The 14,224-nt window shown below is 39.8% G+C and overlaps 1 protein-coding gene across 4 annotated transcripts in view; it reads left to right on the plus strand.

The window, feature by feature from the left end:
* TUT4 (terminal uridylyl transferase 4) overlaps positions 1-14,224 on the plus strand; it is a 114,954-nt gene that overhangs the window by 8,510 nt on the left and 92,220 nt on the right. The gene's annotated exons all lie outside the window — the stretch shown is intronic.

The raw sequence follows: 14,224 nt of genomic DNA on the forward strand, positions 1-14,224 counted from the left end.
TTTGTACCTTTCTTGGCTTCACCTTTAACCTCACCCAACCCCCGTTTTCCAAACTGCAAGTTCCCCAAATCTTTCTTCTCTGTTTTTCTTTGTGCTCCATTCTTTGTAAAATTCATCTAAAAACAGCCAGTGATGTGCAGGTCATTGTCTGAGTGCTTTACTCCAGGTAAACTTACTTGTCACCTTTAAGAGAACTTGCATAAAAAGGCAGTCATCTTTGTTGCCATTGTTTAACAGGGGAGCCTCTAATTCAGTTGTCAACGTCGTCAGCATAGCTTTTACTGACCCACATTCCTCTCAGTGCTCTGGTCGTTTGAACCCCCATTAAAATGGCCTGTGAATTATTGGCTGCTTTTCAGCATTCTTGGCTTATCTAGCTTTCCTTCAGACTTTTCCAAACTCTTGCAAACCACTTCCAAAGACTCTGTTCACATTATCTCAGGTACAGCAACAATCAAGGTCTCAGATACCCCTAGGTGGCCCTCAGATTTGCGGTGTTGTCAGGGCTGGCCTTGAATGCTACATTCTCTTTCCTCCATTTCCCAAGCACTACTTCACGTTTTGGAGTAATTTTTCTGTGTTTTCTATTATTGTAAAAGTAAATAACTAAACCAAAACCTAAGAAAATCAACTTACAAAGAGAAAAAGTTTATTTTGATGGAGTTTTGGAGGTTTCATTCTAATTGACTGACCTTGCTGCTTTTGGCTGTTTGGTGAGGTAGCACATTATTGAGACAGTGAGTTGCAAAACTGTTTATCTTACAGCCGGGAAATTAAGAGTCTCAACCCTCTATATGCTTCTGGACTGGAGAGATGGCCCAATGGTTGAAAGCACTGGCTGCTCTTCCAAAGGTCCTGAGTTCAACTCCCAGCACCCACATGGTGCCTCATGACCATGTATAATGAGATCTGGTGCCCTCTTCTGGCTTGCAGGTGTACATGCAGGCAAACACTGTATACATATTAAATAAGTAAAGGTGTGTGCCACCACCGCCCGGCTGGGCTGGGTTTTATATGGTGCTTGGGATCTAAAGTCAGCTCTTCATGCTTTTGCAGCAGATACATATTCTTTCTTGTGGATATTTTTTGTTTTTGTACCCACTGAGTTTAACCACTTTGTGTGAGCATGGATTTGTAGCTAGGTGTTGGAGTCTGGCTGACTCAGCAGTGGGCACACACTGGAGAGGATTATTTCCTCCTCCCAGAATTATATCAGCAGCTAGTAGTTCATCAGCCCCAATGAGTCTGTTCCTCACTTATAGCTGATTATTGGCAGAAACATGTCATCATTTTTAGTACAACATAACTAAGAAAAAAAATAACATTACTTGGTCATTCTTGTTCCTCTCCTTCCCTGCTACAACAGGAGTATTTGTGTTTTTCAACCTATGCATTGAAGATAGAATGTCTATATTCTGCTGTTGGGTAATATCTTCTGAATGCATCTGTTAGGTTTGATCGATACTTATTTGTTGTTCAAGTCCTGTTTCCTTATTGTTCTCTTTGATTAGCCTATCTACTATTAACAAGTGGGATATTGAGGTTCCTAAGTATCACTGTAGACTGTTTTTTCTATTTTCAATTTTGTTTCCTTTTGCTTTAATAGAGGCACCAATTGTTACATGTCTTACTAAATGGGAACTTACAGCAGTATATAATGTCCTTTTAATAAGCGTTTTGATTTATTATTTTATAATATCACCACTCTAGCTTTCTCTTGGTTACTGCTGACTTGGATACTTTTCTCCATTTATTTACCTTTTGCCTTTTTACTTTTGTATATCTAAAGTGGAAGTTTTAAAAAAAGATTTATTTATTTATTATGTATCCAATGTCCTCCCTGCATATGTGCCTGTACACCAGAAGAGGGCACCAGATCTCATTATAGATAGTTAGGAGCCACCATGTGGTTGCTGGGAATTGAATTCAGGACCTTTGGAAGAGTAGCCAGTGCTCTTAACCTCTGAGCCATCTCTCCAGCCCCCTAAAGTGAATCTTTAAAAACAAAAAACCAAAAACCAGATTTATTTATTTAATGTATGTATGAGTGCTCTATTTTCATGTACACCTGCAGGCCAGAAGAGGGCATCAGATCACATTATAGAAGGTTGTGAGCCACCATGTGGTTGCTGGGAATTGAACGCAGGACCTCTAGAAGAGCAGACAGTGCTCTTAATTGCTGAGCCATCTCTCCAGCCCCCTAAAGTGAATCTTTTTTTAAAAAATTACTTTATTTTTGTACATACACATTTATAACCTAACCTTAAAGTGAATCTTAAGAGCTGATGATGAATCATATTTTTTTAGTTGATTTATCCATTTGCTCCATTAACTATTAAGTTTATTTACATTTGAGTAATTGATAATCAGGGAAGATTAATGTATGCCATTTGCTATTTCTTTTCTGTATGTCTTAGGAGCTTTTTGTCCTTCATTTCCCCCCCCCCCCTTTTTGTCACTGGGGATTGAACACAGGACCTTGTACATACTAAGCAAATATTTTACCATTAGTAGCCTTTGTGGTTAATTATTTGTTTTTGTTTTGTTTTTTTCTTCCCCCTTTTCTGAGACAGGGTGTAACCCTCTCGGCCTAGAGCTCACTAAGTAGATAGACCAGGCTGGTCTGGAGCTCAGAGATTGTCTGCATCTAGCCTGCTGTGATTAAAGGCATGAGTCACCAAGCCTGGCCATGTTTTGTTTTTTGTTTTGTTTTTTATTTTTATTTGTTTTACAGCTTATTTTTCAGTAGTTAACTTGGCAATAACAATAATCAAAACCCTTATATTTATTACCAATTAGTTTGTGTAGTGTCAGGACAGTCTCATTTGTGTATGAACACTCTACTTCTGTACTTATTTCCTTCAAGTGTTTCATGGTGACAGAGATGTGATGCATTATTAGACAGTTTTCTTATTTCATAAACATTGGAGTATATGTATATAAACTGAGGTCTCTGTGCAATCACTAGTTTATATTTAGTCTTTTAACAGTTTTCAACAGTTTCTTACATGTTTATATGAAGCTTAGTTGTGTTTACCCCTCTATCTTTTTATTTTCTCTCCTCCTGCTCCTTCTTTCCACTTTGATGACTTTGTGAGAAACCCACTGGGTTTGATTAGGGTTGCTTGCATGAATATGGGTGGGTGGTTCCATAGCTAGGGCAACTTACTAGTGGCTGTACCACTAAAGAAAGTGCTCTCTCCACCCATAACAGCCACTAATTTCAATAGTCTCTCTGGGAAGGGTGAGGCCTCAGAGATACTTCCCCTATCCATGATGAGATGTTGATGTACCCATAGATGAAGTAATCTCATGAGACTGTTGTACATGTGTACTGCTGCTGATTTATGTTGCATGCGTCTATATATTCTTTTATATTGTTTCTATTAATATAGGTCAAAAACATAGGTTCGGGGGCTGGAGAGATGGCTCAGAGGTTAAGAGCACTGGCTGGCTGTTCTTCCAAAGGTCCTGAGTTCAATTCCCAGCAACCAAATGGTGGCTCACAGCCATCTATAATGAGATGTGGTGCTCTCTTCTGGCAGACAGAACATTGTATACTTAATAAATAAATCTTTGAAAAAACCAAAAACATAAGTTCATAATTTTTATGTTTTGGTGTGTATGGGTGTGTGTGTGTGTGTGTGTGTGTGTGTGTGTGTGTGTGTGTGTGTGTGCGCTTTAAGTGCATATTTGGGCCCAGAGGAGTATGCTGGCTGTCCCATTCTATAACTGCCAACCTTTATTCCTTTGAGACAGGGTCTCTCATTGAACCTGGAGCTAGGTTGGTAGCCAGCAAGCTCTGTCTCCAACCTTTACAGTGCTGGTTGTTACAGGAATTGTCATATTTGACTTTTTAAAAACAAACTTTTTTTCCGTGTGTGTGTATGATATGTGTGTCGGGCTTCTGTGCCATGGAATATGTATGGAGGTTAGAAGACAGGTCTGTGGAGTGGATTTTCTCCTTCCACATTTCTATTAGTTTCAGGGATCGAACTGACATGACAACTATGCAGCAAGCATCTTTACCTGCTGAGCCATCTCCTTGCTTTAAAAACATCAATTAACTTTAATTTATGTGAATGTTTTGCCTGCATATGTGTCTGTGTTCCCCATGCATGCCTGGTGCCTGTGGAGGCCAGAAGAGGGAGTTAGGTCCCCTGGGACTGGAGTTAGAGGTACAGTGGACTGTGAGCTGCTCTACTGAAATTGTAGTCAAGTCTTCTGGAAGAGTAGCCTGTGCTTTTAACTGCTGAGCCCCATGTCCTGTTCCCCTTACCCAAGTTTTCCCCGCCTTCTGGGGGCAGCAGTTGCTATTTTATTTTTTGGTTTTTTTTTTTGAGACAAGTTTTTTCTGTGTAGCCCTGGCTGTCCTGTACTCCTTTTGTAGAGTAGGCTGGCCTCCAATTCACAGAGCTCTGTCTGCCTCTGCCTCCCTGAGGGCTGTCATTATAGGTGTGCTCCGCTGTGCTCCATTTAGGGCTTGCACTTTAAATTAAGTGCAGAGAATTAGAAGTCAGGGTTTCATTGTGGGCAGCAGTTGCTCTTACCCAGTGAGCTATTTCCCGTTCCCCAGTATTTGTCTGTTTATTCATGTAAAAGGAATCATCCCAACAGGTATAAACCAAAACCAAAACATAATAATGACATTTACATTTATTTACATGTCTTAGGGTTTCCATTGCTTTGAAGAGACACCATGGCCATGGCAACTCTTATAAAGGAAAATATTCAATTAGGGCTGGCTTACAGTTTCAGAGGTTTAGTGCATTATTATCATGGTGAGAAGCATGGCAGCATGCAGACAGACATGGTGCTGGAGAAGGCGCTGAGAGTTCTACATCCAGATCTGCAGGCAGCAAGGAGACTGGATGTGTTTTACACTGGTTGAAGCGTGAGCATTTAAGACCTTAAAGCCCTGCCTTCACAGTGACACACTTCTTCTAACTAGGTGACACCTCCAATAAGGCCACACTTCCTAATAGTGCCAGAACTCTCTATGGCCAAGCACTCAAACACATGGATCTGTGGGGGCCATACCTATTCAGAGCACCACATTCTACTCCCTGGCCCTCGTAGACTTACAGCCATAACATAATGCAAAATGCATTAGTCCCACTTCAAAATTCTCCATAGTCTATCACAGTCTCAACAATATTTCAAAGTTCAAAGTCTCTTTTGAGATTCATGCAATCTCTTTGCTATAATCCCCTAGAAAACCAAAATCAGAAAGCAGACCTTATATTTCTAACATACTATGGCACAGGATATACATTCTTGTTCCATAATCACAGGGAAAGGAACATAGGAAACACTGGACCAAAGCAAGATAAAAAACCAGCTGGGCAAACTCCAAACTCTGTATCTTCATGTCTGATGTCCAACTGCTTTTCAGATTTCCAACTCCTTTCACCTTTATTGACAACACACTTCTTTGTTTTGGGCTGGTTCCGCTCCCTGTTAACAGCTTTACTTGGCAGCTATCACACAGCTCTGGCATCTCTAACCTCTTGGGGTCTCCAAGGCAATACAGGCTTCACGTGCACAGTTTCATGCAATGGCCTTCCTGGGTCTTCATGCAGATACACCCCTGCCACACATCTGGTCTCATCAGCTTTCCTTAGTCATGAAGGGAGATCCCTAACTCCTTCGTCTGTTTTTTGTTTGTTTGTTTGTTTTTGTTTTTGTTTTTTTTTGAGACAGGGTTTCTCTGTGTAACAGCTCTATCTGTCCTGGAACTCTCTGTAGACCAGGCTGGCCTTGAACTCACAGAGATCCTCCTGCCTCTGCCTCCCAAGTGCTGAGATTAAAGGTGTGTGCCACCACCTCCTGGCTTAACTCCTTCTTCTGTTCTTGACTCCAAAGCTAGAGCCACATGGCCAAAGCTGCCAAGTTCTGCTGCTGGCTGTCCTGGAACATGGCCCACTTGTTCTATTACATTTTCACCAGTTTTCTGATTTCAGTGGTGTCCTTCACTGCCTAACCTTGGCTAGTCTGGAACTTGATCTGTAGACCAGGCTGGCCTTGAACCATGCCTCTGTCTTCTGGGTGCTGGGCTTAAAGGCATATACCTCTGGGCTGGAAAGATGGCTCAATGGTTAAGGGTACTGACTGCACTTCCAGAGGTCCTGAGTTCAATTCCTGGCAACCGCATGGTGGCTCACAGCCATTTATAATGAGATCTGGCACCCTCTTCTGGCCTGCAGGTGTACATGCAGGGAGAGCACTCGTATATGTAAAGTAAATAAATACATCTTAAAAAAAAAAAAAGACATATACCACCATACCAGGATCTAAGCTTTCCTTTAATTCCTTTCATTATAGAACTTGCCTCACGATCTGGATCAGGTGTGTCTCTGTTTCTGGATTGTAGTTTATTCCATATGTAGTCAGGTTTACAACCAAGAATAGTATTTATATCTCCTAGTATTTTAACTTATTTTTTTTTAATTTATTTTTACTTTATGATCATTGGTGTTTTGTCTGCATGCTTGTCTGTGTGAGGGATTTAGAAGCCCTGGAACTGCTATAGACAGTTGTGATCTATCATGTAGGTGCTGAGAATTAAACCTGGGTCCTCTGGAAGAACAGGAAGTGTTCTTAATCACTGAGCCATATCTCTAGCTCCTTAATTTCTTTCTTTCTTTCTTTCTTTTTTTGCATTTTCGAGGCAGGGTTTCTCTGTGTAGCCTTGGCTGTCCTGAACTCACTTTGTAGACCAGGCTGGCCTTGAACTCACAGGGATCTACTTGCTTTTGTCTCCCGAGTGCTAGGATTAAAGGCATGCTCTACCACACCCAGCTTTTAAAAAAAAGATTAAATTTTGTTTTATGTGTATGAGTGTTTGCTTCTGTGTATGTATGTGTACCTCATGTTTGCTGCCTGGTGCCCGAGGAGACCAGCGATGGATGATGGAGCCACTGGAACTGGAATTACCAGTGGTTGTGGGTGCTTTGTGGGTGCTTGGAACCAACCTGGGCTTCTCTGCAAGAGCAGCAGATGCTCTTAACCACTGAGCCATCTCTCTAACCTCCTATTACTGACTTTTTGAACAACTTATAATATATTTGATTAAGCTGGATGTGGTGGTAGTAAATTCCTATAATCTGAACACTTTGGAGGTGATAGTATTGAGGTTGGGAGTTTGAGATTAGTGTGGGATATATAGTGAGTTCAAATTTATCCTGGGATTATATATATAGCAAAGACTCCCCCACCAAAGACCCCCAAAATGTGTTCTTTTTTAAAAACAAATTTGAAAAAGCTGAGTAACAAATTAACACTTGCAATGGCTCAATGGTTAAGAGCACTGACTGCTCTTCCAGAGGACCTGAGTTCAATTTCCAGCAATCTCATGATGGTCACAACAATCTATAATGAGATCTGATGCCTTCTTCTGGCCTGCAGGTGTACATGTAGGCAGAGCACTGTATACATAATAAAAAATAAATTTTATAGAGAAAATTAAAAAAGAAATTAATACTTGTATGTTTTATTTATTGTTTTTACATCTAGCAGATTGCTTTGTTAATATATAGTTTTAAGATGAGAACAGAGTTCTTAGGAAGCATATTGAGTGGCACACACCCTTGGTGGGCAGAGGCAGGCAGATGTTTGTAATTTCAAGGCCAGCCTGGTCTGCAGAGAGAGTTCCAGGACAGGCAGGGCTACATAGTACAGCCCTGTCTTTAAAAATAAGATAAAATAAAAGTGGGGAGGGTCGTGGGATATACTTAACTGAATTCATCCTGGATGAGAGGTTAGAGGAACAGATGAAAGAATGCATTCTGAAAGATAGTTTTATTTCAGATAATATAAAGTTTGATTCAGTTAAACATACTTTTAAACTGTTGAGATTTTAAATATATGAGACAGCTAATAATTCAATCTAATATTCATTAGTCCATTTAAAACTTTATTGGTACCTACTTATGTACTGTTTACCGTGGTAGGCACTGACAGTATGGTGGTAAGGAAAACCAGAAATGGTTTCTTTCATAATGAAGTATACTGACATGAATCAGATTCTTTGCTGTGTTTAAAATTATACAGAAGAGCTTTATTTACCTTCACTTCTACTTTCAGGACTGTGCCGTAGAGCGGTGGTTCTTTAATTGTTAGCCCTGTCCAGCCACTTTAGTACCACTTAAGAACTTGTTAGAAATGCAAATTGTTAGGCCCATTTCAGGTCTACTGAAGAAGAAACTTTGAGTGTCCCACGAAAGCCTTCACTTACCAGGAAACTGAGACAGAGGGGAGGACATTCTATTGGGACTCTAGATGAGAGAAGCATGGGAGAATGGCTAAGTAAAAGGATCCAGAGGGTCCTAGAAACCTACAAGTAGAACATTATGATAGGCAGATTTGGGCCCAGGGGTCCCGTTCAAACTAAGGCACCAGCCAAGGACAATACAGGCGGTAAACCTTAAACCCCTACCCAGATCTAGCCAATGGACAGAACACTCCCCACAGTAGAGTGGAGAGTGGGATATGACTTTCTCACATACTCTGGTGCCTGACCTTTGACCATGTCCCCTGGAGGGGGAGACCTGGTGGCACTCAGAGGAAGGACAGCAGGTTACCAAGAAGAGACTTGATACCATACAGGGGGAGGTAATCCCCCTCAGGAACAGTCATAGGGGAGGGGAATAAGGGGAAAATGGGAGGGAGGGAAGAATGGGAGGATACAAGGGATGGGATAACCATTGAGATGTAACAAGAATAAATTAATAAAGGAGAAAAAAAAGAAACTTTGAGAATGATTGAGTTAATATTTTAAGCTTCAGCTGGACAGTGGTGGTACATGCCATTAATCCCAGTGCTCAGGAGGCATAGGTAGGCATATCTCTGAGTTTGAGGCCGGTCTGGTCTACAGAATGACTTAGTTCCAGGACATAAAGACTACACAATGTCTTGAACTCCCCTGTTGCCCCCCCCCCCAAAAAAAGCTTGAAACCAAGCTTAGTGCTAATATTGAATTGTTAGAAACAATCAGGTATACCAGATTATATAATTCAACATTTTAATGATCTTTTAAATATGCTGGTTATGCTTTCACACATTTGTTATCTGAACACTGGAAAGACTTGAGGGCAGATTTCAGCACTTAACTTTGATGGTCTTACTATGTCGTGCAGGCTGGTCTTGAACTCATGATTCTCTGGCCTTAGCCTTATAACTTCTGGGATTACAAGTGTGTTCTACTATAGCAGAACAAGATTTTTTGCATAGCAATAATTTTTTTGTGGTTTGTTTTGTTTTCATTGTAGGAGAAGGGGAAAAGTGATTCAGTTTGTGGAGTCTAGGGGAGGGTAGTCCCTGGCAGGTTTCTTTAATTTGTAAAAAAATATTAGAGGTGGGCTTGGAGAGATGGTTCTGCACTTGATGATTTTCAGAAGACTTGAGTGGAGCTCTCAGCACCCACATTAGGCAGCTCACAGCTATCTGCAATTCTAGCTGGCTTCCAAGAGCACACGTGGACATAAATACATATACACGACCTGCTTACATAGATATAAACACATAAATAAGTCTTTGAAAATATCAAAGACTTTGTGATCACTGATTTAAGATTTGCAGTGAATTACAATTTTTTTTCCAGTTGTAGGCCTTGAATTCAGGAGGCAGTTAGAGATGACAAACTCTCCTCATCCTTTTACCTTAATTCCTAAATGCTGAGATTATAGGTGTATACCACCACACCCACCCATCCTGCCTGCCTTCCTCCCTCCCTCTCTGCCTACCCTCTCCCTCCCTCCCCGCCTCCCTGCCTCCTCACTTCCTTCTTTATGTGTAGGCTCAGAAGTGGACACCAGGTATCTTCCTTATATACTCCCCCCCTCCCCATTTCTTGTTGTAGCCCTGGCTTCCCTGGAACTCACTCTGTAGACCAGGCTGGCTTTGAACTCACAGAACTCTGCTTGCCTCTGCTTCCTAAGGGCTGGGATTAAAGGCTGGTTTCTGTGTCACCCTAGCATTTACATGGGTTCTAGGGGTTCTGAACTCTGGTCTTCAGGGCTTTCTTTTTAAGCACTTTACTCACTGAATTGTCTTCACAGTTCTTCCTCACCTTCCCCCCCCCCCCCAGTGGATTTAATCAAAACTGTGGTCTAGTATTTTATAAAGTCTTTATTGTTTATGGCTTTTGTCAATATACAAAAACATAGCTCTTACCGCAAAAAGAGTATACTAGCTCATTCTAGAGTCAAATGTGAATGACCATGGCCTGAGAACTTAGATTTAGGTTTCTTAATACCATTTTCCAGTGTGGTAACAGGTGAATGAGGTCTTTGCATTTAGTTATCAATATAGCATGCATATGTGCACCTTCCCATGCCACAGCACATATGTGGCGGTCAGAAAGCAATTTGTAGGAGACAGTTCTCTTTTTTCCACTATGTGGGTTCTGGGGATTGAACACAGATTGTCAGGCTTGGTAGTAAATAAATACCTTTACTCATTGAACCATCTCATTGGCCCTAATCAAGTTTTATAAAACAGAACAAAGAACATCATAAACCAAGGCACTCTTTTGTTGGAAACATCAGCTTATGTGGATTACAATAAAGCAGGGAAATCTCTGTATAGACTTCAGACGCTATCTGATATTCTAGCCTACGGATGGTAGAAGCTTGGGACCTCTTTGTGCATTCCTTGATAGTCATTAGATTGTTAGGTCAGCTACAGAGCAGGGCAACAAGTAGCTCTTAAAGGCACGAAAGGTAGTCAGAGATCATTTTGCTCTCTGTAGTCTTAGATGTTCTAATTCAGTTTGTCTTGTACAATCAATCTTTAACACAGGTGTGACTTTTTCCCCTGGAAATTTCAGTTCACATCAGTAAGACACTGTCTACAAATTATTAAAGACTAATAGAACACCACTATAAAATTTAAAAATATTTTATTTACTAGGTGAAACAAATAAAACTGTAAAAAAATATAGCCCATTTTTTCATGTTTTTAATATTTTTGCATTCATTTTATATGTGTGTCTGTCTTTGAATATGTATGTGGACATGCATGTGTATGCCTGTGGAGGGCAGAAGATAACCTGGGGAGGTAGTTAGATCTTCCACTATGTGAGAACTAGGGGTTGAATTTAGCTTGTCAGACTTTGAGACAAGCTCTTACCAGCTGAGCCATTCATTGTCCCCCCCTTTTTTTTTTTAATAAGACATGTCAGTTTCTGTAAGAATTTAGGAAGAACCATTTATTTAGACAACTATAAAAAATTGTATACACACACCCACGGTATGTATGTGCATGTGAGTGCTGGTGCCCATGGAGGTCAGAGCTGTTGGATCCCTTGACACTGCTGGATTTATAGGTGGTTGTGAGCCGCCTTGGCTTAGGTGTTGGGAATTGTAGTTTGGTCTCTGCAAGGGCAGTGCTTTTTTTAACCTCAGAGCCATCTCTAGCCCTTGGTAACCCTTTTAACAGTTGTATAGAACATAAAGAATAGGAAAAGCAAAATGTGTTTATTTTAAAATGCAGAAACAAAACCCAGGAGTAAAATAATTTTTTACAATCGTAAATTATTGTACATTTTACCAGAAAATATTTTTAAAAGTTAATATACACTGGCTCAGAGGGTAAAAGTGCTTGCCATAAAAGCTTGGTGATCTGAGTTTGATCCCTGGGATCCACATAAAGAGGAAGAGAAAGAATTGACTCCATAGAGTTGTTCCCTCTTCTACCTGCACACTATGACATGGCCACACCCCCTCCCAACACACAAATAATAAATGTATTTAAGATTTGTTTATTTTTCTGTGTATGAGTGCTTGTAATATGTATGCATATGTGTGTGTGTATGTATGTGAGTCGTTTGTGTTGGTATGTCCAGTGTGCCCAGAGGCCAGGAGTGGGTGATGGATCTCCTGGAACTGGAGTTACAGAGAGTTGTGAGCCACCATGTGGGTACTGGAAATTCAACCTGGGTCCTCTGAAAAGCAGCCAGTGCTCTTTGTTGTGTTGTCTCCCCCACCCCAAGACAGGTCTCACTATGTAGCCTTGGCTGTCCTGGAACTCTTTGTAGACAGGCTGGCCTTGAACTCACAGAGATCCGCCTGCCTTTGCCGCCTGAACATTAGGATTAAAGGCATGCGCCACCATGCCCAGGTAGCCAATGCTTTTAATAGCTGAGCCGTCTCTCTAGTTTCAGAATCTAATATTTGTGAAAAAACAGATAGGTGGTTTTGTTCAACTGGTGGACAGAGGCATGAAAGACAGGTGCAAAATGAGTCATCTTTTACTACCAATAATTCATTGTTCAGTGTGAGTTTTTGATACATATAATAAGGAATCTAATATGACAGCTCAGAATGATAATGGTGGTAATAATGAGGCTTGCCCTGAACATGAGTTACAGGGTTAAAGATACTTGTCTTACTGTGAATGGGTGCTTATTTCATATTCTACAGAGCCATAGTATTCCTGAATGTGATATTTTAGGAAGAAGTATAGTCTGAATTTATTCTTGTTAGAGAATTATGAGGTGTCAGTAAATGAGAAGCAGATCCATTCTAAAACAGTTCCTAAAGTAAATTATTAGAAGAAATTGGATGTCAAAGATTTCCAGTAAAGAACTTTTAAGTTGTGATTATGTCTAGCCTTGATTCATGCAGAGATAAAAGAATTATGGGTATTAATAATACAACTGGGTCAAGCATCAATTCTTTGAGAAAGGGCTTTCTTAAGAAATCTTGAACCTAAACTTCTTCAGTGGACAGTGAATTAATTGCGTGTGAAGTTTATTAAAGAAAAACTTGACTTTATGGTAAAAATTAAAAAAAAAATAATAGTAATCTAGGCTGAAATCAAAGCAGAACATACAGAGGACATTTCTACAAATTAGAATTACAAACTCTAGTTTCAGTTTGGATGAGATGCTTTAATGCAGAGGTGTCTAGACTAAAGTTTTCTTTTTTGTGTGTATAGTTTTACATATATTACAGCTGCAAGTAAATTGACTTCATGTTCTGAGCTTTTTGTTGCAGATAATACTCTTGTGTTTATATGATGAGTGGTTATATGGTTAGACCTGATTGCTCTGATTTATAATTGAGTAATAATACCTAGTAAAAGTCAAGGACACTAATACATTTTAATTCCATGGAATTTGCTTTTGTTAGTAGACTTTTTTATTCATAAACAGTTAAAAGGTTTCTATAAAATGTAATATATAAGGTATTTCTGATATAAATAACAGAATGCAACAGTTTTTTTTTTTACCATTTGTAGTCTGTAAACTTAATATTTCTCTATCAGTAAAACTGTCTCTATTAATACTTTTTTTTAAAAGAGAAAAATAGACTAGTTGATTTTAATTTTAATGTCTCTTTTACTGTCACTTTCTGGGGTTGACAGCAAAATTGAGCAGAAAATAGAGTTCCCACATAATTCTTGTCCTCCCTTGAACTTAGCCTACCCTACCACCAAAACTTGGCACTACAGTGATAAATTTATTACAACTGATGACTGTTATCCCCTAAGCCCATAGTTTTAAACAGCACTTGTACTTGGTGGTGTCTATTTTTTGGGTTTTAGCAAATAAATAATAACAGATCTTAAAGTTTATTTACTTGAATTTTTTTTCCGAGACATATTTTTCTCTATGTTTTCTCGCTGTTCTGGGCTCACTTTGTAGACCAGGCTGGCCTCGAACTCAGAGCGATCTGCCTGCCTCTGCCTACCTAGTGCTGGGATTAAAGGCGTGCGCCACCACGCCCAGCTTTTTACATGTCTTTTTACTTCAGTGGTGATTCTCATGTGTAGAGAATTGAGTTTGAAGTAGGTTGTGACATGTTTAGTAGGAAGTCATGCGGGTGCAAGACTTCAGTGCTGAGGATTCTGTAACTTTCCATGTAGTGCACAGAGATTGACATCCTGCGCATCTTCAGTTTCCATTTCTTTACAATAATGGAGCTGTATCAGTTCAGGTTTTATTTTTCTATTAGTGGAAATTCTTATTAGGTAGTATAAAACAACTTTGTTTTTATGAAAAGCTCTTTTTTTTTTTTGTGAGTGTTTTGTTGTTTTTTGAGACACTCTCACTTAGTTATGTAGCTTAGTCTGGCCTGGAACTCACAGATCTGTTTGCCTCTGCCTCCTGATGAATGGGGATTTAAGCCCTTTTCTACAGCTTTCTGAAGAATGTTTCTTTAGTTTCGAGAACAGATTTTAAGTTTTAAAAAATGGCTAATGATTAAAAATGTTTTTACAT

This window comes from Acomys minous (assembly GCF_964271855.1).
Source record: "Acomys minous genome assembly, chromosome: 6".
In the NCBI taxonomy this organism is placed as follows: Eukaryota; Metazoa; Chordata; class Mammalia; order Rodentia; family Muridae; genus Acomys; species Acomys minous.